Here is a 26,375-nt window from a genome sequence, read left to right on the forward strand (position 1 = left end):
AGCCTTCGACAACTTAACCTGTGGGAAAAAAAATTTCTAAGCCCCGGGGTCACAACTTCAGCAAAAATCTGAAATTCTCCAATTCACCTAAAAATACTGCCAAACTGTTGCAAATTCACCCCTTTAAGGTTTGGTGGTGGAAATAGAAGGCTTTTTATCATAGGACATGAAATCAGCCCTCCAAGATATAACCTGTGGGGAAAAAAAATTTCTAAGCCCCGGGGTCACAACTTCAGCAAAAATCTGAAATTCTCCAATTCTCTCAAAAATGCTGCCAAACTGTTGCAAATTCTCGCCTGAAAGGTTTGGTGGTGGAAACAGAAGGCTTTTTATCATCGGACATGAAATCAGCCCTCCAAGACATAACCTGTGGGGAAAAAAATTTCTAAGCCTCGGGGTCACAACTTCAGCAAAAATTTGAAATTCTCCAATTCACCTAAAAATGCTGCCAAACTGTTGCAATTTCACCCCTGAAATGTTTGGGGGTGGAAATAGAAGGCTTTTTATCATAGGACAAGAAATCAGCCTTCGACAACTTAACCTTGAAAAAAAAATTTCTAAGCCCCGGGGGCACAACTTCAGCAAAAATCTGAAATTCTCCAATTCACTCAAAAATGCTGCCAAACTGTTGCAAATTCACCCCTGAAAGGTTTGGTGGTGGAAACAGTAGGCTTTTTATCATAGGACATGAAATCAGCCCTCCAAGACATAACCTGTGAAAAAAAAAATTCTAAGCCCCGGGGTCACAACTTCAGCAAAAATCTGAAATTCTCCAATTCACTCAAAAATGCAGCCAAACTGTTGCAAATTCACCCCTGAAAGGTTTCGTGGTGGAAATAGAAGGCTTTTTATCATAGGACATGAAATCAGCCCTCCAAGACATAACCTGTGAGGAAAAAAAAATTCTAAGCCCCGGGGTCACAACTTCAGCAAAAATCTGAAATTCTCCAATTCTCTCAAAAATGCTGCCAAACTGTTGCAAATTCTCCCCTGAAAGGTTTGGTGATGGAAACAGAAGGCTTTTTATCATAGGACATGAAATCAGCCCTCCAAGACATAACCTGTGGGGAAAAAAATTTCTAAGCCCCGGGGTCACAACTTCAGCAAAAATTTGAAATTCTCCAATTCACCTAAAAATGCTGCCAAACTGTTGCAAATTCACCCCTGAAAGCTTTGGTGGTGGAAATAGAAGGCTTTTTATCACAGGACAAGAAATCAGCCTTCGACAACTTAACCTATGAAAAAAAAAATTTCTAAGCCCCGGGGTCACAACTTCAGCAAAAATCTGAAATTCTCCAATTCTCCTAAAAATGCTGCCAAACTGTTGCAAATTCACCCCTGAAAGGTTTGGTGGTGGACATAGAAGGCTTTTTATCATAGGAGAAGAAATCAGCCTTCGACAACTTAACCTGTGAAAAAAAATTTCTAAGCCCCGGGGTCACAACTTGAGCAAAAATCTCAAATTCTCCAATTCATGCAAAAATGCTGCCAAACTGTTGCAAATTCACCCCTGAAAGGTTTGGTGGTGGAAATAGAAGGCTTTTATCACAGGACAAGAATGCAGCCTTCGACAACTTAACCTGTGAAAAAAAAAATTCTAAGCCCCGGGGTCACAACTTGAGCAAAAATCTGAAATTCTCCAATTCATGCAAAAATGCTGCCAAACTGTTGCAAATTCACCCCTGAAAGGTTTGGTGGTGGAAATAGAAGGCTTTTTATCATAGGACAAGAAATCAGCCTTCGACAACTTAACCTTGAAAAAAAAAATCTAAGCCCCGGGGTCACAACTTCAGCAAAAATCTGAAATTCTCCAATTCACTCAAAAATGCTGCCAAACTGTTGCAAATTCACCACTGAAAGGTTTGGTTGTGGAAACAGTAGGCTTTTTATCTTAGGACATGAAATCAGCCCTCCAAGACATAACCTGTGGAAAAAAAAAATTCTAAGCCCCGGGGTCACAACTTCAGCAAAAATCTGAAATTCTCCAATTCACTCAAAAATGCTGCCAAACTGTTGCAAATTCACCCCTGAAAGGTTTGGTGGTGGAAACAGAAGGCTTTTTATCATAGGACAAGAAATCAGCCTTCGACAACTTAACCTGTGGAAAAAAAAATTTCTAAGCCACAACTTCACAAGGTCACAACTTCAGCAAAAATCTGAAATTCTCCAATTCACCTAAAAATACTGCCAAACTGTTGCAAATTCACCCCTTTAAGGTTTGGTGGTGGAAATAGAAGGCTTTTTATCATAGGACATGAAATCAGCCCTCCAAGATATAACCTGTGGGGAAAAAAAATTTCTAAGCCCCGGGGTCACAACTTCAGCAAAAATCTGAAATTCTCCAATTCTCTCAAAAATGCTGCCAAACTGTTGCAAATTCTCGCCTGAAAGGTTTGGTGGTGGAAACAGAAGGCTTTTTATCATAGGACATGAAATCAGCCCTCCAAGACATAACCTGTGGGGAAAAAAATTTCTAAGCCTCGGGGTCACAACTTCAGCAAAAATTTGAAATTCTCCAATTCACCTAAAAATGCTGCCAAACTGTTGCAAATTCACCCCTGAAAGGTTTGGGGGTGGAAATAGAAGGCTTTTTATCATAGGACAAGAAATCAGCCTTCGACAACTTAACCTTGAAAAAAAAAATTTCTAAGCCCCGGGGTCACAACTTCAGCAAAAATCTGAAATTCTCCAATTCTCTCAAAAATGCTGCCAAACTGTTGCAAATTCTCCCCTGAAAGGTTTGGTGATGGAAACAGAAGGCTTTTTATCATAGGACATGAAATCAGCCCTCCAAGACATAACCTGTGGGGAAAAAAATTTCTAAGCCCCGGGGTCACAACTTCAGCAAAAATTTGAAATTCTCCAATTCACCTAAAAATGCTGCCAAACTGTTGCAAATTCACCCCTGAAAGGTTTGGTGGTGGAAATAGAAGGCTTTTTATCACAGGACAAGAAATCAGCCTTCGACAACTTAACCTATGAAAAAAAAAATTTCTAAGCCCCGGGGACACAACTTCAGCAAAAATCTGAAATTCTCCAATTCTCCTAAAAATGCTGCCAAACTGTTGCAAATTCACCCCTGAAAGGTTTGGTGGTGGAAATAGAAGGTTTTTATCACAGGACAAGAATGCAGCCTTCGACAACTTAACCTGTGAAAAAAAAATTTCTAAGCCCCGGGGTCACAACTTGAGCAAAAATCTGAAATTCTCCAATTCATGCAAAAATGCTGCCAAACTGTTGCAAATTCACCCCTGAAAGGTTTGGTGGTGGAAATAGAAGGCTTTTTATCATAGGACAAGAAATCAGCCTTCGACAACTTAACCTTGAAAAAAAAAAATCTAAGCCCTGGGGTCACAACTTCAGCAAAAATCTGAAATTCTCCAATTCACTCAAAAATGCTGCCAAACTGTTGCAAATTCACCCCTGAAAGGTTTGGTTGTGGAAACAGTAGGCTTTTTATCTGAGGACATGAAATCAGCCCTCCAAGACATAACCTGTGAAAAAAAAAATTCTAAGCCCCGGGGTCACAACTTCAGCAAAAATCTGAAATTCTCCAATTCACTCAAAAATGCTGCCAAACTGTTGCAAATTCACCCCTGAAAGGTTTGGTGGTGGAAACAGAAGGCTTTTTATCATAGGACAAGAAATCAGCCTTCGACAACTTAACCTGTGGAAAAAAAAATTTCTAAGCCACAACTTCACAAGGTCACAACTTCAGCAAAAATCTGAAATTCTCCAATTCACCTAAAAATACTGCCAAACTGTTGCAAATTCACCCCTTTAAGGTTTGGTGGTGGAAATAGAAGGCTTTTTATCATAGGACATGAAATCAGCCCTCCAAGATATAACCTGTGGGGAAAAAAAATTTCTAAGCCCCGGGGTCACAACTTCAGCAAAAATCTGAAATTCTCCAATTCTCTCAAAAATGCTGCCAAACTGTTGCAAATTCTCGCCTGAAAGGTTTGGTGGTGGAAACAGAAGGCTTTTTATCATAGGACATGAAATCAGCCCTCCAAGACATAACCTGTGGGGAAAAAAATTTCTAAGCCTCGGGGTCACAACTTCAGCAAAAATTTGAAATTCTCCAATTCACCTAAAAATGCTGCCAAACTGTTGCAAATTCACCCCTGAAAGGTTTGGGGGTGGAAATAGAAGGCTTTTTATCATAGGACAAGAAATCAGCCTTCGACAACTTAACCTTGAAAAAAAAAATTCTAAGCCCCGGGGTCACAACTTCAGCAAAAATCTGAAATTCTCCAATTCACTCAAAAATGCTGCCAAACTGTTGCAAATTCACCCCTGAAAGGTTTGGTGGTGGAAACAGTAGGCTTTTTATCATAGGACATGAAATCAGCCCTCCAAGACATAACCTGTGAAAAAAAAAATTTCTATACCCCGGGGTCACAACTTCAGCAAAAATCTGAAATTCTCCAATTCACTCAAAAATGCAGCCAAACTGTTGCAAATTCACCCCTGAAAGGTTTGGTGGTGGAAATAAAAGGCTTTTTATCATAGGACAAGAAATCAGCCTTCGACAACTTAACCTGTGGAAAAAAAAATTTCTAAGCCCCGGGGTCACAACTTCAGCAAAAATCTGAAATTCTCCAATTCACTCAAAAATGCTGCCAAACTGTTGCAAATTCACCCCTGAAAGGTTTGGTGGAGGAAATAGAAGTCTTTTTATCATAGGACAAGAAATCAGCCTTCGACAACTTAACCTGTGGGGGAAAAAATTTCTAAGCCCCGGGGTCACAACTTCAGCAAAAATCTGAAATTCTCCAATTCACCTAAAAATGCTGCCAAACTGTTGCAAATTCACCCCTTTAAGATTTGGTGGTAGAAATACAAGGCTTTTTTATCACAGGACAAGAAATCAGCCTTCAACAACATAACTTGTGAAAAAAAAAAATTCTAAGCCCCGGGGTCACAAATTCAGCAAAAATCTGAAATTCTCCAATTCACGCAAAAATGCTGCCAAACTGTTGCAAATTCACCCCTGAAAGGTTTGGTGGTGGAAACAGAAGGCTTTTTATCATAGGACATGAAATCAGCCCTCCAAGACATAACCTGTGGGGAAAAAAAAATTCTATGCCCCGGGGTCACAACTTCAGCAAAAATGTGAAATTCTCCAATTCTCTCAAAAATGCTGCCAAACTGTTGCAAATTCTCCCCTGAAAGGTTTGGTGATGGAAACAGAAGGCTTTTTATCATAGGACATGAAATCAGCCCTCCAAGACATAACCTGTGGGGGAAAAAAATTCTAAGCCCCGGGGTCACAACTTCAGCAAAAATTTGAAATTCTCCAATTCACCTAAAAATGCTGCCAAACTGTTGCAAATTCACCCCTGAAAGGTTTGGTGGTGGAAATAGAAGGCTTTTTATCACAGGACAAGAAATCAGCCTTCGACAACTTAACCTGTGGAAAAAAAAAATTCTAAGCCCCGGGGTCACAACTTGAGCAAAAATCTGAAATTCTCCAATTCACGCAAAAATGCTGCCAAACTGTTGCAAATTCACCCCTGAAAGGTTTGGTGGTGGAAATAGAAGGCTTTTTATCATAGGACAAGAAATCAGCCTTCGACAACTTAACCTTGAAAAAAAAAATTTCTAAGCCCCGGGGTCACAACTTGAGCAAAAATCTGAAATTCTGCAATTCACTCAAAAATGCTGCCAAACTGTTGCAAATTCACCCCTGAAAGGTTTGGTGGTGGAAATAGAAGGCTTTTTATCATAGAACAAGAAATCAGCCTTCGACAACTTAACCTGTGAAAATTTTTTTTTCTAAGCCCCGGGGTCACAACTTCAGCAAAAATCTGAAATACTCCAATTCACCCAAAAATGCTGCCAAACTGTTTCAAATTCACCCCTGAAAGGTTTGGTGGTGGAAATAGAAGGCTTTTTATCATAGGACAAGAAATCAGCCTTCGACAACTTAACCTTGAAAAAAAAAAATTCTAAGCCCCGGGGTCACAACTTCAGCAAAAATCTGAAATTCTCCAATTCACTCAAAAATGCTGCCAAACTGTTGCAAATTCACCCCTGAAAGGTTTGGTGGTGGAAATAGTAGGCTTTTTATCATAGGACAAGAAATTAACCTTCGACAACTTAACCTTGAAAAAAAAAATTTCTAAGCCCCGGGGTCACAACTTGAGCAAAAATCTGAAATTCTCCAATTCACTCAAAAATACTGCCAAGCTGTTGCAAATTCACCCCTGAAAGGTTTGGTGGTGGAAATAGAAGGCTTTTTATCATAGGACAAGAAATCAGCCTTCGACAACATAACCTGTGAAAAAAAAAAATTCTAAGCCCCGGGGTCACAACTTCAGCAAAAATCTGAAATTCTCCAATTCACTCAAAAATGCTGCCAAACTGTTGCAAATTGACCCCTGAAAGGTTTGGTGGTGGAAATAGAAGGCTTTTTATCATAGGACAAGAAATCAGCCTTCAACAACTTAACCTGTGAAAAAAAATTTTTTCTAAGCCCCGGGGTCACAACTTTAGCAAAAATCTGAAATTCTCCAATTCACCTAAAAATGCTGCCAAACTGTTGCAAATTCACCCCTGAAAGGTTTGGTGGTGGAAATAGAAGGCTTTTTTATCACAGGACAGGAAATCAGCCTTCGACAACATAACCTGTGAAAAAAAAAATTTCTAAGCCCCGGGGTCACAACTTCAGCAAAAATCTGAAATTCTCCAATTCACCTAAAAATGCTGCCAAACTGTTGCAAATTCACCCCTGAAAGGTTTGGTGGTGGAAATAGAAGGCTTTTTATCATAGGACAAGAAATCAGCCTTCGACAACTTAACCTTGGAAAAAAAAAATTCTAAGCCCCGGGGTCACAACTTCAGCAAAAATCTGAAATTCTCCAATTCACTCAAAAATGCTGCCAAACTGTTGCAAATTCACCCCTGAAAGGTTTGGTGGTGGAAACAGTAGGCTTTTTATCATAGGACAAGAAATCAGCCCTCCAAGACATAACCTGTGAAAAAAAAATTTTCTAAGCCCCGGGGTCACAACTTCAGCAAAAATCTGAAATTCTCCAATTCACCTAAAAATGCTGCCAAACTGTTGCAAATTCACCCCTGAAAGGTTTGGTGGTGGAAATAGAAGGCTTTTTTATCACAGGACAGGAAATCAGCCTTCGACAACATAACCTGTGAAAAAAAAAATTTCTAAGCCCCGGGGTCACAACTTCAGCAAAAATCTGAAATTCTCCAATTCACCTAAAAATGCTGCCAAACTGTTGCAAATTCACCCCTGAAAGGTTTGGTGGTGGAAATAGAAGGCTTTTTATCATAGGACAAGAAATCAGCCTTCGACAACTTAACCTTGGAAAAAAAAATTCTAAGCCCCGGGGTCACAACTTCAGCAAAAATCTGAAATTCTCCAATTCACTCAAAAATGCTGCCAAACTGTTGCAAATTCACCCCTGAAAGGTTTGGTGGTGGAAACAGTAGGCTTTTTATCATAGGACAAGAAATCAGCCCTCCAAGACATAACATGTGAAAAAAAAAAATTCTAAGCCCCGGGGTCACAACTTCAGCAAAAATCTGAAATTCTCCAATTCACCTAAAAATGCTGCCAAACTGTTGCAAATTCACCCCTGAAAGGTTTGGTGGTGGAAATAGAAGGCTTTTTTATCACAGGACAAGAAATCAGCCTTCGACAACATAACCTGTGAAAAGAAAAATTTCTAAGCCCCGGGGTCACAACTTCAGCAAAAATCTGAAATTCTCCAATTCACTTAAAAATGCTGCCAAACTGTTGCAAATTCATCCCTGAAAGGTTTGGTGTGGAAATAGAAGGCTTTTTATCATAGGACAAGAAATCAGCCTTCGACAATTTAACCTGTGGGGAAAAAAATTTCTAAGCCCCGGTGTCACAACTTCAGCAAAAATCTGAAATTCTCCAATTCACCTAAAAATGCTGCCAAACTGTTGCAAATTCACCTCTGAAAGGTTTGGTGGTGGAAATAGAAGGCTTTTTATCATAGGACAAGAAATCAGCCTTCGACAACTTAACCTGTGAAAAAAAAAAATTCTAAGCCCCGGGGTCACAACTTCAGCAAAAATCTGAAATTCTCCAATTCACTCAAAAATGCTGCCAAACTGTTGCAAATTCACCTCTGAAAGGTTTCGTGGTGGAAATAGAAGGCTTTTTATCATAGGACAAGAAATCAGCCTTCGACAACTTAACCTGTGGAAAAAAAAATTCTAAGCCCCGGGGTCACAACTTCAGCAAAAATCTGAAATTCTCCAATTCACTCAAAAATGCTACCAAACTGTTGCAAATTCACCCCTGAAAGGTTTGGTGGTGGAAACAGAAATCTTTTTATCATAGGACATGAAATCAGCCCTCCAAGAGATAACCTGTGGGGAAAAAAATTTCTAAGCCCCGGGGTCACAACTTGAGCAAAAATCTGAAATTCTCCAATTCACGCAAAAATGCTGCCAAACTGTTGCAAATTCACCCCTGAAAGGTTTGGTGGTGGAAATAGAAGGCTTTTTATCATAGGACAAGAAATCAGCCTTCGACAACTTAACCTGTGGGGAAAAAAAATTTCTAAGCCCCGGGGTCACAACTTCAGCAAAAATCTGAAATTCTCCAATTCACCTAAAAATGCTGCCAAACTGTTGCAAATTCACCCTTTTAAGGTTTGGTGGTAGAAATAGAAGGCTTTTTTATCACAGGACAAGAAATCAGCCTTCGACAACATAACATGTGGAAAAAAAAATTCTAAGCCCCGGCGTCACAAATTCAGCAAAAATCTGAAATTCTCCAATTCACTCAAAAATGCTGCCAAACTGTTCCAAATTCACCCCTGAAAGGTTTGGTGGTGGAAACAGAAGGCTTTTTATCATAGGATATGAAATCAGCCCTCCAAGACATAACCTGTGGGGGAAAAAAAATTCTAAGCCCCGGGGTCACAACTTCAGCAAAAATCTGAAATTCTCCAATTCACTCAAAAATGCTGCCAAACTGTTGCAAATTCACCTCTGAAAGGTTTGGTGGTGGAAATAGAAGGCTTTTTATCATAGGACAAGAAATCAGCCTTCAACAACTTAACCTGTGGAAAAAAAAAAATTCTAAGCCCCGGGGTCACAACTTCAACAAAAATCTGAAATTCTCCAATTCACCTAAAAATGCTGCCAAACTGTTGCAAATTCACCCCTGAAAGGTTTGGTGGTGGAAATAGAAGGCTTTTTTATCACAGGACAAGAAATCAGCCTTCGACAACATAACCTGTGAAAAAAAAAATTTCTAATCCCCGGGGTCACAACTTCAGCAAAAATCTGAAATTCTCCAATTCACTCAAAAATGCTGCCAAACTGTTGAAAATTCACCTCTGAAAGGTTTGGTGGCGGAAATAGAAGGCTTTTTATCATAGGACAAGAAATCAGCCCTCCAAGACTTAACCTGTGGGAAAAAAAATTTCTAAGCCCCGGTGTCACAACTTCAGCAAAAATCTGAAATTCTCCAATTCACTCAAAAATGCTGCCAAACTGTTGCAAATTCACCCCTGAAAGATTTCGTGGTGGAAACAGTAGGGTTTTTATCATAGGACATGAAATCAGCCCTCCAAGACATAACCTGTGAAAAAAAAAAATTTCTAAACCCCGGGGACACAACTTCAGCAAAAATCTGAAATTCTCCAATTCACTCAAAAATGCAGCCAAACTGCTGCAAATTCACCTCTGAAAGGTTTCGTGGTGGAAATAGAAGGCTTTTTATCATAGGACAAGAAATCAGCCTTCGACAACTTAAACTGTGGAAAAAAAAAATTCTAAGCCCCGGGGTCACAACTTCAGCAAAAATCTGAAATTCTCCAATTCACTCAAAAATGCTGCCAAACTGTTGCAAATTCACCCCTGAAAGGTTTGGTGGTGGAAACAGAAATCTTTTTATCATAGGACATGAAATCAGCCCTCCAAGAGATAACCTGTGGGGAAAAAAATTTCTAAGCCCCGGGGTCACAACTTGAGCAAAAATCTGAAATTCTCCAATTCACGCAAACATGCTGCCAAACTGTTGCAAATTGACCCCTGAAAGGTTTGGTGGTGGAAATAGAAGGCTTTTTACCATAGGACAAGAAATCAGCCTTCGACAACTTAACCTGTGGGGAAAAAAATTTCTAAGCCCCGGGGTCACAACTTCAGCAAAAATCTGAAATTCTCCAATTCACCTAAAAATGCTGCCAAATTGTTGCAAATTCACCCCTTTAAGGTTTGGTGGTAGAAATAGAAGGCTTTTTTATCACAGGACAAGAAATCAGCCTTCGACAACATAACATGTGGGGAAAAAAAATTCTAAGCCCCGGCGTCACAAATTCAGCAAAAATCTGAAATTCTCCAATTCACTCAAAAATGCTGCCAAACTGTTGCAAATTCACCCCTGAAAGGTTTGGTGGTGGAAACAGAAGGCTTTTTATCATAGGACATGAAATCAGCCCTCCAAGACATAACCTGTGGGGGAAAAAAAATTCTAAGCCCCGGGGTCAGAACTTCAGCAAAAATCTGAAATTCTCCAATTCTCTCAAAAATGCTGCCAAACTGTTGCAAATTCTCCCCTGAAAGGTTTGGTGATGGAAACAGAAGGCTTTTTATCATAGGACATGAAATCAGCCCTCCAAGACATAACCTGTGGGGAAAAAAATTTCTAAGCCCCGGGGTCACAACTTCAGCAAAAATTTGAAATTCTCCAATTCACCTAAAAATGCTGCCAAACTGTTGCAAATTCACCCCTGAAAGGTTTGGTGGTGGAAATAGAAGGCTTTTTATCACAGGACAAGAAATCAGCCTTCGACAACTTAACCTGTGAAAAAAAAAAATTCTAAGCCCCGGGGTCACAACTTCAGCAAAAATCTGAAATTCTCCAATTCACCTAAAAATGCTGCCAAACTGTTGCAAATTCACCCCTGAAAGGTTTGGTGGTGGAAATAGAAGGCTTTTTAACACAGGACAAGAAATCAGCCTTCGACAACTTAACCTGTGGAAAAAAAAATTTCTAAGCCCCGGGGTCACAACTTCAGCAAAAATCAGAAATTCTCCAATTCACACAAAAATGCTGCCAAACTGTTGCAAATTCACCCCTGAAAGGTTTGGTGGTGGAAATAGAAGGCTTTTTATCATAGGACAAGAAATCAGCCTTCGACAACTTAACCTTGGAAAAAAAAAAATTCTAAGCCCCGGGGTCACAACTTCAGCAAAAATCTGAAATTCTCCAATTCACTCAAAAATGCTGCCAAACTGTTGCAAATTCACCCCTGAAAGGTTTGGTGGTGGAAATAGAAGGCTTTTTATCATAGGACAAGAAATCAGCCTTCGACAACTTAACCTGTGAAAAAAAAAAATTCTAAGCCCCGGGGTCACAACTTCAGCAAAAATCTGAAATTCTCCTATTCACCTAAAAATGCTGCCAAACTGTTGCAAATTCACCCCTGAAAGGTTTGGTGGTGGAAATAGAAGGCTTTTTATCATAGGACAAGAAATCAGCCTTCGACAACTTAACCTTGAAAAAAAAAAATTCTAAGCCCCGGGGTCACAACTTCAGCAAAAATCTGAAATTCTCCAATTCACTCAAAAATGCTGCCAAACTGTTGCAAATTCACCCCTGAAAGGTTTGGTGGTGGAAACAGTAGGCTTTTTATCATAGGACATGAAATCAGCCCTCCAAGACATAACCTGTGGAAAAAAAAAATTCTAAGCCCTGGGGTCACAACTTCAGCAAAAATCTGAAATTCTCCAATTCACTCAAAAATGCTGCCAAACTGTTGCAAATTCACCCCTGAAAGGTTTGGTCGTGGAAATAGAAGGCTTTTTATCATAGAACAAGAAATCAGCCTTCGACAACTTAACGTGTGAAAATTTTTTTTTCTAAGCCCCGAGGTCACAACTTCAGCAAAAATCTGAAATTCTCCAATTCACGCAAAAATGCTGCCAAACTGTTGCAAATTGACCCCTGAAAGGTTTGGTGGTGGAAATAGAAGGCTTTTTATCATAGGACAAGAAATCAGCCTTCGACAACTTAACCTGTGGGAAAAAAAATTTCTAAGCCCCGGGGTCACAACTTCAGCAAAAATCTGAAATTCTCCAATTCACCTAAAAATGCTGCCAAACTGTTGCAAATTCGCCCCTTTAAGGTTTGGTGGTAGAAATAGAAGGCTTTTTTATCACAGGACAAGAAATCAGCCTTCGACAACATAACATGTGGGGAAAAAAAATTCTAAGCCCCGGCGTCACAAATTCAGCAAAAATCTGAAATTCTCCAATTCACTCAAAAATGCTGCCAAACTGTTGCAAATTCACCCCTGAAAGGTTTGGTGGTGGAAACAGAAGGCTTTTTATCATAGGACATGAAATCAGCCCTCCAAGACATAACCTGTGGGGGAAAAAAAATTCTAAGCCCCGGGGTCAGAACTTCAGCAAAAATCTGAAATTCTCCAATTCTCTCAAAAATGCTGCCAAACTGTTGCAAATTCTCCCCTGAAAGGTTTGGTGATGGAAACAGAAGGCTTTTTATCATAGGATATGAAATCAGCCCTCCAAGACATAACCTGTGGGGAAAAAAATTTCTAAGCCCCGGGGTCACAACTTCAGCAAAAATTTGAAATTCTCCAATTCACCTAAAAATGCTGCCAAACTGTTGCAAATTCACCCCTGAAAGGTTTGGTGGTGGAAACAGTAGGCTTTTTATCATAGGACATGAAATCAGCCCTCCAAGACATAACCTGTGGGAAAAAAAAATTCTAAGCCCTGGGGTCACAACTTCAGCAAAAATCTGAAATTCTCCAATTCACTCAAAAATGCTGCCAAACTGTTGCAAATTCACCCCTGAAAGGTTTGGTCGTGGAAATAGAAGGCTTTTTATCATAGAACAAGAAATCAGCCTTCGACAACTTAACGTGTGAAAATTTTTTTTTCTAAGCCCCGAGGTCACAACTTCAGCAAAAATCTGAAATTCTCCAATTCACGCAAAAATGCTGCCAAACTGTTGCAAATTGACCCCTGAAAGGTTTGGTGGTGGAAATAGAAGGCTTTTTATCATAGGACAAGAAATCAGCCTTCGACAACTTAACCTGTGGGAAAAAAAATTTCTAAGCCCCGGGGTCACAACTTCAGCAAAAATCTGAAATTCTCCAATTCACCTAAAAATGCTGCCAAACTGTTGCAAATTCGCCCCTTTAAGGTTTGGTGGTAGAAATAGAAGGCTTTTTTATCACAGGACAAGAAATCAGCCTTCGACAACATAACATGTGGGGAAAAAAAATTCTAAGCCCCGGCGTCACAAATTCAGCAAAAATCTGAAATTCTCCAATTCACTCAAAAATGCTGCCAAACTGTTGCAAATTCACCCCTGAAAGGTTTGGTGGTGGAAACAGAAGGCTTTTTATCATAGGACATGAAATCAGCCCTCCAAGACATAACCTGTGGGGGAAAAAAAATTCTAAGCCCCGGGGTCAGAACTTCAGCAAAAATCTGAAATTCTCCAATTCTCTCAAAAATGCTGCCAAACTGTTGCAAATTCTCCCCTGAAAGGTTTGGTGATGGAAACAGAAGGCTTTTTATCATAGGACATGAAATCAGCCCTCCAAGACATAACCTGTGGGGAAAAAAATTTCTAAGCCCCGGGGTCACAACTTCAGCAAAAATTTGAAATTCTCCAATTCACCTAAAAATGCTGCCAAACTGTTGCAAATTCACCCCTGAAAGGTTTGGTGGTGGAAATAGAAGGCTTTTTATCATAGGACAAGAAATCAGCCTTCGACAACTTAACCTTGGAAAAAAAAAAATTCTAAGCCCCGGGGTCACAACTTCAGCAAAAATCTGAAATTCTCCAATTCACTCAAAAATGCTGCCAAACTGTTGCAAATTCACCCCTGAAAGGTTTGGTGGTGGAAATAGAAGGCTTTTTATCATAGGACAAGAAATCAGCCTTCGACAACTTAACCTGTGAAAAAAAAAAATTCTAAGCCCCGGGGTCACAACTTCAGCAAAAATCTGAAATTCTCCTATTCACCTAAAAATGCTGCCAAACTGTTGCAAATTCACCCCTGAAAGGTTTGGTGGTGGAAATAGAAGGCTTTTTATCATAGGACAAGAAATCAGCCTTCGACAACTTAACCTTGAAAAAAAAAAATTCAAAGCCCCGGGGTCACAACTTCAGCAAAAATCTGAAATTCTCCAATTCACCTAAAAATGCTGCCAAACTGTTGCAAATTCACCCCTGAAAGGTTTGGTGGTGGAAATAGAAGGCTTTTTAACACAGGACAAGAAATCAGCCTTCGACAACTTAACCTGTGGAAAAAAAAATTTCTAAGCCCCGGGGTCACAACTTGAGCAAAAATCAGAAATTCTCCAATTCACACAAAAATGCTGCCAAACTGTTGCAAATTCACCCCTGAAAGGTTTGGTGGTGGAAATAGAAGGCTTTTTATCATAGGACAAGAAATCAGCCTTCGACAACTTAACCTTGGAAAAAAAAAAATTCTAAGCCCCGGGGTCACAACTTCAGCAAAAATCTGAAATTCTCCAATTCACTCAAAAATGCTGCCAAACTGTTGCAAATTCACCCCTGAAAGGTTTGGTGGTGGAAATAGAAGGCTTTTTATCATAGGACAAGAAATCAGCCTTCGACAACTTAACCTGTGAAAAAAAAAAATTCTAAGCCCCGGGGTCACAACTTCAGCAAAAATCTGAAATTCTCCTATTCACCTAAAAATGCTGCCAAACTGTTGCAAATTCACCCCTGAAAGGTTTGGTGGTGGAAATAGAAGGCTTTTTATCATAGGACAAGAAATCAGCCTTCGACAACTTAACCTTGAAAAAAAAAAATTCTAAGCCCCGGGGTCACAACTTCAGCAAAAATCTGAAATTCTCCAATTCACTCAAAAATGCTGCCAAACTGTTGCAAATTCACCCCTGAAAGGTTTGGTGGTGGAAACAGTAGGCTTTTTATCATAGGACATGAAATCAGCCCTCCAAGACATAACCTGTGGAAAAAAAAAATTCTAAGCCCTGGGGTCACAACTTCAGCAAAAATCTGAAATTCTCCAATTCACTCAAAAATGCTGCCAAACTGTTGCAAATTCACCCCTGAAAGGTTTGGTGGTGGAAATAGAAGGCTTTTTATCATAGAACAAGAAATCAGCCTTCGACAACTTAACGTGTGAAAATTTTTTTTTCTAAGCCCCGCGGTCACAACTTCAGCAAAAATCTGAAATACTCCAATTCACTCAAAAATGCTGCCAAACTGTTGCAAATTCACCCCTGAAAGGTTTCGTGGTGGAAATAGAAGGCTTTTTATCATAGGACAAGAAATCAGCCTTCGACAACTTTACCTGTGAAAAAAAAAATTCTAAGCCCCGGGGTCACAATTTCAGCAAAAATCTGAAATTCTCCAATTCACTTAAAAATGCTGCCAAACTGTTGCAAATTCATCCCTGAAAGGTTTGGTGGTGGAAATAGAAGGCTTTTTATGATAGGACAAGAAATCAGCCTTCGACAACTTAACCTGTAGGAAAAAAAATTTCTAAGCCCCGGTGTCACAACTTCAGCAAAAATCTGAAATTCTCCAATTCACCTAAAAATGCTGCCAAACTGTTGCAAATTCACCTCTGAAAGGTTTGGTGGTGGAAATAGAAGGCTTTTTATCATAGGACAAGAAATCAGCCTTCGACAACTTAACCTGTGAAAAAAAAAAATTCTAAGCCCCGGGGTCACAACTTCAGCAAAAATCTGAAATTCTCCAATTCACTCAAAAATTCTGTCAAACTGTTGCAAATTCATCCCTGAAAGGTTTGGTGGTGGAAATAGAAGGCTTTTTATCATAGGACAAGAAATCAGCCTTCGACAACTTAACCTGTGAAAAAAAAAAATTCTAAGCCCCGGGGTCACAACTTCAGGAAAAATCTGAAATTCTCCAATTCACTCAAAAATGCTGCCAAACTGTTGCAAATTAAACCCTGAAACGTTTCGTGGTGGAAATAGAAGGCTTTTTATCATAGGACATGAAATCAGCCCTCCAAAACATAACCTGTGAAAAAAAAAAAATTCTAAGCCCCGGGGTCACAACTTCAGCAAAAATCTGAAATTCTCCAATTCACCTAAAAATGCTGCCAAACTGTTGCAAATTCACCCCTGAAAGGTTTGGTGGTGGAAATAGAAGGCTTTTTATCATAGGACAAGAAATCAGCCTTCGACAACGTAACCTGTGAAAAAAAAAATTTCTAAGCCCCGGGGTCACAACTTCAGCAAAAATCTGAAATTCTCCAATTCACTCAAAAATGCTGCCAAACTGTTGCAAATTCAACCCTGAAAGGTTTGGTGGTGGAAATAGAAGGCTTTTTATCATAGGACAAGAAATCAGCCTTCGACAACTTAACCTGTGAAAAAAAATTTTTCTAAGCCCCGGGGTCACAACTTCAGCAAAAATCGGAAATTATCCAATTCACTCAAAAATGCTGCCAAACTGTTGCAAATTCACCCCTGAAAGGTTTGGTGGTGGAAACAGTAGGCTTTTTATCATAGGATATGAAATCAGCCTTCGACAACGTAACCTGTGAAAAAAAAGAAATTCTAAGCCTCGGGGTCACAACTTCAGCAAAAATCTGAAATTCTCCAATTCACTCAAAAATGCTGCCAAACTGTTGCAAATTCACCCCTGAAAGGTTTGGTGGTGGAAATAGAAGGCTTTTTATCATAGGACAAGAAATCAGCCTTCGACAACTTAACCTGTGAAAAAAAAAATTTCTAAGCCCCGGGGTCACAACTTCAGCAAAAATCTGAAATTCTCCAATTCACTCAAAAATGCTGCCGAACTGTTGCAAATTCACCCCTGAAAAGTTTCGTGGTGGAAACAGAAGGCTTTTTATCATAGGACATGAAATCAGCCCTCCAAGACATAACATGTGGGGAAAAAAATTCTAAGCCCCGGGGTCACAACTTCAGCAAAAATCAGAAATTCTCCAATTCACTCAAAAATGCTGCCAAACTGTTGCAAATTCACCCCTGAAAGGTTTGGTGGTGGAAATAGAAGGCTTTTTATCATAGGACAAGAAATCAGCCTTCGACAACGTAACCTGTGAAAAAATAAAATATCTAAGCCCCGGGGTCACAACTTCAGCAAAAATCAGAAATTCTCCAATTCACTCAAAAATGCTGCCAAACTGTTGCAAATTCAACCCTGAAACGTTTCGTGGTGGAAATAGAAGGCTTTTTATCATAGGACATGAAATCAGCCCTCCACAACTTAACCTGTGGGAAAAAAATTTTCTAAGCCCCGGGGTCACAACTTCAGCAAAAATCTGAAATTCTCCAATTCACTCAAAAATTCTGTCAAACTGTTGCAAATTCATCCCTGAAAGGTTTGGTGGTGGAAACAGTAGGCTTTTTATCATAGGACATGAAATCAGCCCTCCAAGACATAACCTGTGAAAAAAAAAAATTCTAAGCCCCGGGGTCACAACTTCAGCAAAAATCTGAAATTCTCCAATTCACTCAAAAATGCTGCCAAACTGTTGCAAATTCACCCCTGAAAGGTTTGGTGGTGGAAATAGAAGGCTTTTTATCATAGGACAAGAAATCAGCCTTCGACAACGTAACCTGTGAAAAAAAAAAATTCTAAGCCCCGGGGTCACAACTTCAGCAAAAATCTGAAATTCTCCAATTCACTCAAAAATGCTGCCAAACTGTTGCAAATTCAACCCTGAAAGGTTTCGTGGTGGAAATAGAAGGCTTTTTATCATAGGACAAGAAATCAGCCTTCGACAACTTAACCTGTGAAAAAAATTTTTTCTAAGCCCCGGGGTCACAACTTCAGCAAAAATCTGAAATTCTCCAATGCACTCAAAAATGCTGCCAAACTGTTGCAAACTGACCCCTGAAAGGTTTCATGGTGGAAATAGAAGGCTTTATATCATAGGACAAGAAATCAGCCTTCGACAACTTAACCTGTGAAAAAAAAAATTTCTAAGCCCCGGGGTCACAACTTCAGCAAAAATCTGAAATTCTCCAATTCACTCAAAAATGCTGCCAAACTGTTGCAAATTCACCCCTGAAAGGTTTGGTGGTGGAAACAGTAGGCTTTTTATCAAAGGACATGAAATAAGCCCTCGAAGACATAACTTGTGAAAAAAAAAAAATTCTAAGCCCCGGGGTCACAACTTCAGCAAAAATCTGAAATTCTCCAATTCACTCAAAAATGCTGCCAAACTGTTGCAAATTCACCCCTGAAAGGTTTGGTGGTGGAAACAGAAGGCTTTTTATCATAGGACATGAAATCAGCCCCCCAAGACATAACCTGTGAAAAAAAATAAATCTAAGCCCCGGGGTCACAACTTCAGCAAAAATCTGAAATTCTCCAATTCACTCAAAAATGCTGCCAAACTGTTGCAAATTCACCCCTGAAAGGTTTGGTGGTGGAAATAGAAGGCTTTTTATCATAGGACAAGAAATCAGCCTTCGACAACTTAACCTGTGAAAATTTTTTTTTCTAAGCCCCGGGGTCACAACTTCAGCAAAAATCTGAAATTCTCCAATTCACTCAAAAATGCTGCCAAACTGTTGCAAATTCACCCCTGAAAGGTTTCGTGGTGGAAATATAAGGCTTTTTATCATAGGACAAGAAATCAGCCTTCGACAACTTTACCTGTGAAAAAAAAAATTTCTAAGCCCCGGGGTCACAACTTCAGCAAAAGTCTGAAATTCTCCAATTAACTCAAAAATGCAGCCAAACTGTTGCAAATTCACCTCTGAAAGGTTTCGTGGTGGAAATAGAAGGCGTTTTATCATAGGACAAGAAATCAGCCTTCGACAACTTAACCTGTGAAAAAAAAAAATTCTAAGCCCCGGGGTCACAACTTCAGCAAAAATCTGAAATTCTCCAATTCACTCAAAAATTCTGCCAAACTGTTGCAAATTCACCCCTGAAAGCTTTGGTGGTGGAAACAGTAGGCTTTTTATCATAGGACATGAAATCAGCCCTCCAAGACATAACCTGTGGGAAAAAAAAAAATTCTAAGCCCCGGGGTCACAACTTCAGCAAAAATCTGAAATTCTCCAATTCACTCAAAAATGCTGCCAAACTGTTGCAAATTCACCCCTGAAAGGTTTGGTGGTGGAAATAGAAGGCTTTTTATCATAGGACAAGAAATCAGCCTTCGACAACTTAACCTTGAAAAAAAAAATTCTAAGCCCTGGGGTCACAACTTCAGCAAAAATCTGAAATTCTCCAATTCACTCAAAAATGCTGCCAAACTGTTGCAAATTCACCCCTGAAAGGTTTGGTGGTGGAAACAGAAGGCTTTTTATCATAGGACATGAAATCAGCCTTCGACAACTTAACCTGTGAAAAAAAAATTTTCTAAGCCCCGGGGTCACAACTTCAGCAAAAATCTGAAATTCTCCAATTCACTCAAAAATGCTGCCAAACTGTTGCAAATTCACCCCTGAAAGGTTTCGTGGTGGAAATATAAGGCTTTTTATCATAGGACAAGAAATCAGCCTTCGACAACTTTACCTGTGAAAAAAAAAATTTCTAAGCCCCGGGGTCACAACTTCAGCAAAAATCTGAAATTCTCCAATTCACTCAAAAATGCAGCCAAACTGTTGCAAATTCACCTCTGAAAGGTTTCGTGGTGGAAATAGAAGGCTTTTTATCATAGGACAAGAAATCAGCCTTCGACAACTTAACCTGTGAAAAAAAAAATTTCTAAGCCCCGGGGTCACAACTTCAGCAAAAATCTGAAATTCTCCAATTCACTCAAAAATGCTGCCAAACTGTTGCAAATTCACCCCTGAAAGTTTTGGTGGTGGAAATAGAAGGCTTTTTATCATAGGACAAGAAATCAGCCTTCGACAACGTAACCTGTGAAAAAAAAAATTTCTAAGCCCCGGGGTCACAACTTCAGCAAAAATCTGAAATTTCCAATTCACTCAAAAATGCTGCCAAACTGTTGCAAATTCACCTCTGAAAGGTTTCGTGGTGGAAATAGAAGGCTTTTTATCATAGGACAAGAAATCAGCCTTCGACAACTTAACCTGTGAAAAAAAAAATTTCTAAGCCCCGGGGTCACAACTTCAGCAAAAATCTGAAATTCTCCAATTCACTCAAAAATTCTGCCAAACTGTTGCAAATTCACCCCTGAAAGCTTTGGTGGTGGAAACAGTAGGCTTTTTATCATAGGACATGAAATCAGCCCTCCAAGACATAACCTGTGGGAAAAAAAAAAATTCTAAGCCCCGGGGTCACAACTTCAGCAAAAATCTGAAATTCTCCAATTCACTCAAAAATGCTGCCAAACTGTTGCAAATTCACCCCTGAAAGGTTTGGTGGTGGAAATAGAAGGCTTTTTATCATAGGACAAGAAATCAGCCTTCGACAACTTAACCTTGAAAAAAAAAATTCTAAGCCCTGGGGTCACAACTTCAGCAAAAATCTGAAATTCTCCAATTCACTCAAAAATGCTGCCAAACTCTTGCAAATTCACCCCTGAAAGGTTTCGTGGTGGAAATATAAGGCTTTTTATCATAGGACAAGAAATCAGCCTTCGACAACTTTACCTGTGAAAAAAAAAATTTCTAAGCCCCGGGGTCACAACTTCAGCAAAAATCTGAAATTCTCCAATTCACTCAAAAATGCAGCCAAACTGTTGCAAATTCACCTCTGAAAGGTTTCGTGGTGGAAATAGAAGGCTTTTTATCATAGGACAAGAAATCAGCCTTCGACAACTTAACCTGTGAAAAAAAAAATTTCTAAGCCCCGGGGTCACAACTTCAGCAAAAATCTGAAATTCTCCAATTCACTCAAAAATGCTGCCAAACTGTTGCAAATTCACCCCTGAAAGTTTTGGTGGTGGAAATAGAAGGCTTTTTATCATAGGACAAGAAATCAGCCTTCGACAACGTAACCTGTGAAAAAAAAAATTTCTAAGCCCCGGGGTCACAACTTCAGCAAAAATCTGAAATTTCCAATTCACTCAAAAATGCTGCCAAACTGTTGCAAATTCACCTCTGAAAGGTTTCGTGGTGGAAATAGAAGGCTTTTTATCATAGGACAAGAAATCAGCCTTCGACAACTTAACCTGTGAAAAAAAAAATTTCTAAGCCCCGGGGTCACAACTTCAGCAAAAATCTGAAATTCTCCAATTCACTCAAAAATTCTGCCAAACTGTTGCAAATTCACCCCTGAAAGCTTTGGTGGTGGAAACAGTAGGCTTTTTATCATAGGACATGAAATCAGCCCTCCAAGACATAACCTGTGAAAAAAAAAAAATTCTAAGCCCCGGGGTCACAACTTCAGCAAAAATCTGAAATTCTCCAATTCACTCAAAAATGCTGCCAAACTGTTGCAAATTCACCCCTGAAAGGTTTGGTGGTGGAAATAGAAGGCTTTTTATCATAGGACAAGAAATCAGCCTTCGACAACTTAACCTTGAAAAAAAAAATTCTGAGCCCCGGGGTCACAACTTCAGCAAAAATCTGAAATTCTCCAATTCACTCAAAAATGCTGCCAAACTGTTGCAAATTCACCCCTGAAAGGTTTGGTGGTGGAAACAGTAGGCTTTTTATCAAAGGACATGAAATAAGCCCTCGAAGACATAACTTGTGAAAAAAAAAAATTTCTAAGCCCCGGGGTCACAACTTCAGCAAAAATCTGAAATTCTCCAATTCACTCAAAAATTCTGCCAAACTGTTGCAAATTCACCCCTGAAAGCTTTGGTGGTGGAAACAGTAGGCTTTTTATCATAGGACATGAAATCAGCCCTCCAAGACATAACCTGTGGGAAAAAAAAAAATTCTAAGCCCCGGGGTCACAACTTCAGCAAAAATCTGAAATTCTCCAATTCACTCAAAAATGCTGCCAAACTGTTGCAAATTCACCCCTGAAAGGTTTGGTGGTGGAAATAGAAGGCTTTTTATCATAGGACAAGAAATCAGCCTTCGACAACTTAACCTTGAAAAAAAAAATTCTAAGCCCTGGGGTCACAACTTCAGCAAAAATCTGAAATTCTCCAATTCACTCAAAAATGCTGCCAAACTGTTGCAAATTCACCCCTGAAAGGTTTCGTGGTGGAAATATAAGGCTTTTTATCATAGGACAAGAAATCAGCCTTCGACAACTTTACCTGTGAAAAAAAAAATTTCTAAGCCCCGGGGTCACAACTTCAGCAAAAATCTGAAATTCTCCAATTCACTCAAAAATGCAGCCAAACTGTTGCAAATTCACCTCTGAAAGGTTTCGTGGTGGAAATAGAAGGCTTTTTATCATAGGACAAGAAATCAGCCTTCGACAACTTAACCTGTGAAAAAAAAAATTTCTAAGCCCCGGGGTCACAACTTCAGCAAAAATCTGAAATTCTCCAATTCACTCAAAAATGCTGCCAAACTGTTGCAAATTCACCCCTGAAAGTTTTGGTGGTGGAAATAGAAGGCTTTTTATCATAGGACAAGAAATCAGCCTTCGACAACGTAACCTGTGAAAAAAAAAATTTCTAAGCCCCGGGGTCACAACTTCAGCAAAAATCTGAAATTTCCAATTCACTCAAAAATGCTGCCAAACTGTTGCAAATTCACCTCTGAAAGGTTTCGTGGTGGAAATAGAAGGCTTTTTATCATAGGACAAGAAATCAGCCTTCGACAACTTAACCTGTGAAAAAAAAAATTTCTAAGCCCCGGGGTCACAACTTCAGCAAAAATCTGAAATTCTCCAATTCACTCAAAAATTCTGCCAAACTGTTGCAAATTCACCCCTGAAAGCTTTGGTGGTGGAAACAGTAGGCTTTTTATCATAGGACATGAAATCAGCCCTCCAAGACATAACCTGTGGAAAAAAAAAAATTCTAAGCCCCGGGGTCACAACTTCAGCAAAAATCTGAAATTCTCCAATTCACTCAAAAATGCTGCCAAACTGTTGCAAATTCACCCCTGAAAGGTTTGGTGGTGGAAATAGAAGGCTTTTTATCATAGGACAAGAAATCAGCCTTCGACAACTTAACCTTGAAAAAAAAAATTCTGAGCCCCGGGGTCACAACTTCAGCAAAAATCTGAAATTCTCCAATTCACTCAAAAATGCTGCCAAACTGTTGCAAATTCACCCCTGAAAGGTTTGGTGGTGGAAACAGTAGGCTTTTTATCAAAGGACATGAAATAAGCCCTCGAAGACATAACTTGTGAAAAAAAAAAATTTCTAAGCCCCGGGGTCACAACTTCAGCAAAAATCTGAAATTCTCCAATTCACTCAAAAATGCTGCCAAACTGTTGCAAATTCACCCCTGAAAGGTTTGGTGGTGGAAACAGAAGGCTTTTTATCATAAGACATGAAATCAGCCCCCCAAGACATAATCTGTGAAAAAAGATAAATCTAAGCCCCGGGGTCACAACTTCAGCAAAAATCTGAAATTCTCCAATTCACTCAAAAATGCTGCCAAACTGTTGCAAATTCACCCCTGAAAGGTTTGGTGGTGGAAATAGAAGGCTTTTTATCATAGGACAAGAAATCAGCCTTCGACAACTTAACCTGTGAAAAAAATTTTTTCTAAGCCCCGGGGTCACAACTTCAGCAAAAATCTGAAATTCTCCAATTCACTCAAAAATGCTGCCAAACTGTTGCAAATTCACCCCTGAAAGGTTTCGTGGTGGAAATATAAGGCTTTTTATCATAGGACAAGAAATCAGCCTTCGACAACTTTACATGTGAAAAAAAAAATTTCTAAGCCCCGGGGTCACAACTTCAGCAAAAATCTGAAATTCTCCAATTCACTCAAAAATGCAGCCAAACTGTTGCAATTTCACCTCTGAAAGGTTTCGTGTTGGAAATAGAAGGCTTTTTATCATAGGACAAGAAATCAGCCTTCGACAACTTAACCTGTGAAAAAAAAAATTTCTAAGCCCCGGGGTCACAACTTCAGCAAAAATATGAAATTCTCCAATTCACTCAAAAATTCTGCCCAACTGTTGCAAATTCACCCCTGAAAGGTTTGGTGGTGGAAACAGTAGGCTTTTTATCATAGGACATGAAATCAGCCCTCCAAGACATAACCTGTGAAAAAAAAAAATTCTAAGCCCCGGGGTCACAACTTCAGCAAAAATCTGAAATTCTCCAATTCACTCAAAAATGCTGCCAAACTGTTGCAAATTCACCCCTGAAAGGTTTGGTGGTGGAAATAGAAGGCTTTTTATCATAGGACAAGAAATCAGCCTTCGACAACTTAACCTTGAAAAAAAAAATTCTAAGCCCCGGGGTCACAACTTCAGCAAAATCTGAAATTCTCCAATTCACTCAAAAATGCTGCTAAACTGTTGCAAATTCACCCCTGAAAGGTTTGGTGGTGGAAACAGTAGGCTTTTTATCATAGGACAAGAAATCAGCCTTCGACAACTTAACCTGTGAAAAAAAAAATTTCTAAGCCCCGGGGTCACAACTTCAGCAAAAATCTGAAATTCTCCAATTCACTCAAAAATGCTGCCAAACTGTTGCAAATTCACCCCTGAAAGGTTTCGTGGTGGAAATAGAAGGCTTTTTATCATAGGACAAGAAATCAGCCTTCGACAACTTAACCTGTGAAAAAATTTTTTTCTAAGCCCCGGGGTCACAACTTCAGCAAAAATCTGAAATTCTCCAATGCACTCAAAAATGCTGCCAAACTGTTGCAAACTCACCCCTGAAAGGTTTCATGGTGGAAATAGAAGGCTTTATATCATAGGACAAGAAATCAGCCTTCGACAACTTAACCTGTGAAAAAAAAAATTTCTAAGCCCCGGGGTCACAACTTCAGCAAAAATCTGAAATTCTCCAATTCACTCAAAAATGCTGCCAAACTGTTGCAAATTCACCCCTGAAAGGTTTGGTGGTGGAAACAGTAGGCTTTTTATCAAAGGACATGAAATAAGCCCTCGAAGACATAACTTGTGAAAAAAAAAAAATTCTAAGCCCCGGGGTCACAACTTCAGCAAAAATCTGAAATTCTCCAATTCACTCAAAAATGCTGCCAAACTGTTGCAAATTCACCCCTGAAAGGTTTGGTGGTGGAAACAGAAGGCTTTTTATCATAGGACATGAAATCAGCCCCCCAAGACATAACCTGTGAAAAAAAATAAATCTAAGCCCCGGGGTCACAACTTCAGCAAAAATCTGAAATTCTCCAATTCACTCAAAAATGCTGCCAAACTGTTGCAAATTCACCCCTGAAAGGTTTGGTGGTGGAAATAGAAGGCTTTTTATCATAGGACAAGAAATCAGCCTTCGACAACTTAACCTGTGAAAATTTTTTTTTCTAAGCCCCGGGGTCACAACTTCAGCAAAAATCTGAAATTCTCCAATTCACTCAAAAATGCTGCCAAACTGTTGCAAATTCACCCCTGAAAGGTTTCGTGGTGGAAATATAAGGCTTTTTATCATAGGACAAGAAATCAGCCTTCGACAACTTTACCTGTGAAAAAAAAAATTTCTAAGCCCCGGGGTCACAACTTCAGCAAAAGTCTGAAATTCTCCAATTAACTCAAAAATGCAGCCAAACTGTTGCAAATTCACCTCTGAAAGGTTTCGTGGTGGAAATAGAAGGCTTTTTATCATAGGACAAGAAATCAGCCTTCGACAACTTAACCTGTGAAAAAAAAAATTTCTAAGCCCCGGGGTCACAACTTCAGCAAAAATCTGAAATTCTCCAATTCACTCAAAAATGCTGCCAAACTGTTGCAAATTCACCCCTGAAAGGTTTGGTGGTGGAAACAGTAGGCTTTTTATCAAAGGACATGAAATAAGCCCTCGAAGACATAACTTGTGAAAAAAAAAAATTTCTAAGCCCCGGGGTCACAACTTCAGCAAAAATCTGAAATTCTCCAATTCACTCAAAAATGCTGCCAAACTGTTGCAAATTCACCCCTGAAAGGTTTGGTGGTGGAAACAGAAGGCTTTTTATCATAAGACATGAAATCAGCCCCCCAAGACATAATCTGTGAAAAAAGATAAATCTAAGCCCCGGGGTCACAACTTCAGCAAAAATCTGAAATTCTCCAATTCACTCAAAAATGCTGCCAAACTGTTGCAAATTCACCCCTGAAAGGTTTGGTGGTGGAAATAGAAGGCTTTTTATCATAGGACAAGAAATCAGCCTTCGACAACTTTACATGTGGAAAAAAAAAATTCTAAGCCCCGGGGTCACAACTTCAGCAAAAATCTGAAATTCTCCAATTCACTCAAAAATGCAGCCAAACTGTTGCAATTTCACCTCTGAAAGGTTTCGTGTTGGAAATAGAAGGCTTTTTATCATAGGACAAGAAATCAGCCTTCGACAACTTAACCTGTGAAAAAAAAAATTTCTAAGCCCCGGGGTCACAACTTCAGCAAAAATATGAAATTCTCCAATTCACTCAAAAAT

Source organism: Podarcis liolepis (assembly GCF_965112155.1).
Source record: "Podarcis liolepis genome assembly, chromosome: 3".
Taxonomy (NCBI): domain Eukaryota; kingdom Metazoa; phylum Chordata; class Lepidosauria; order Squamata; family Lacertidae; genus Podarcis; species Podarcis liolepis.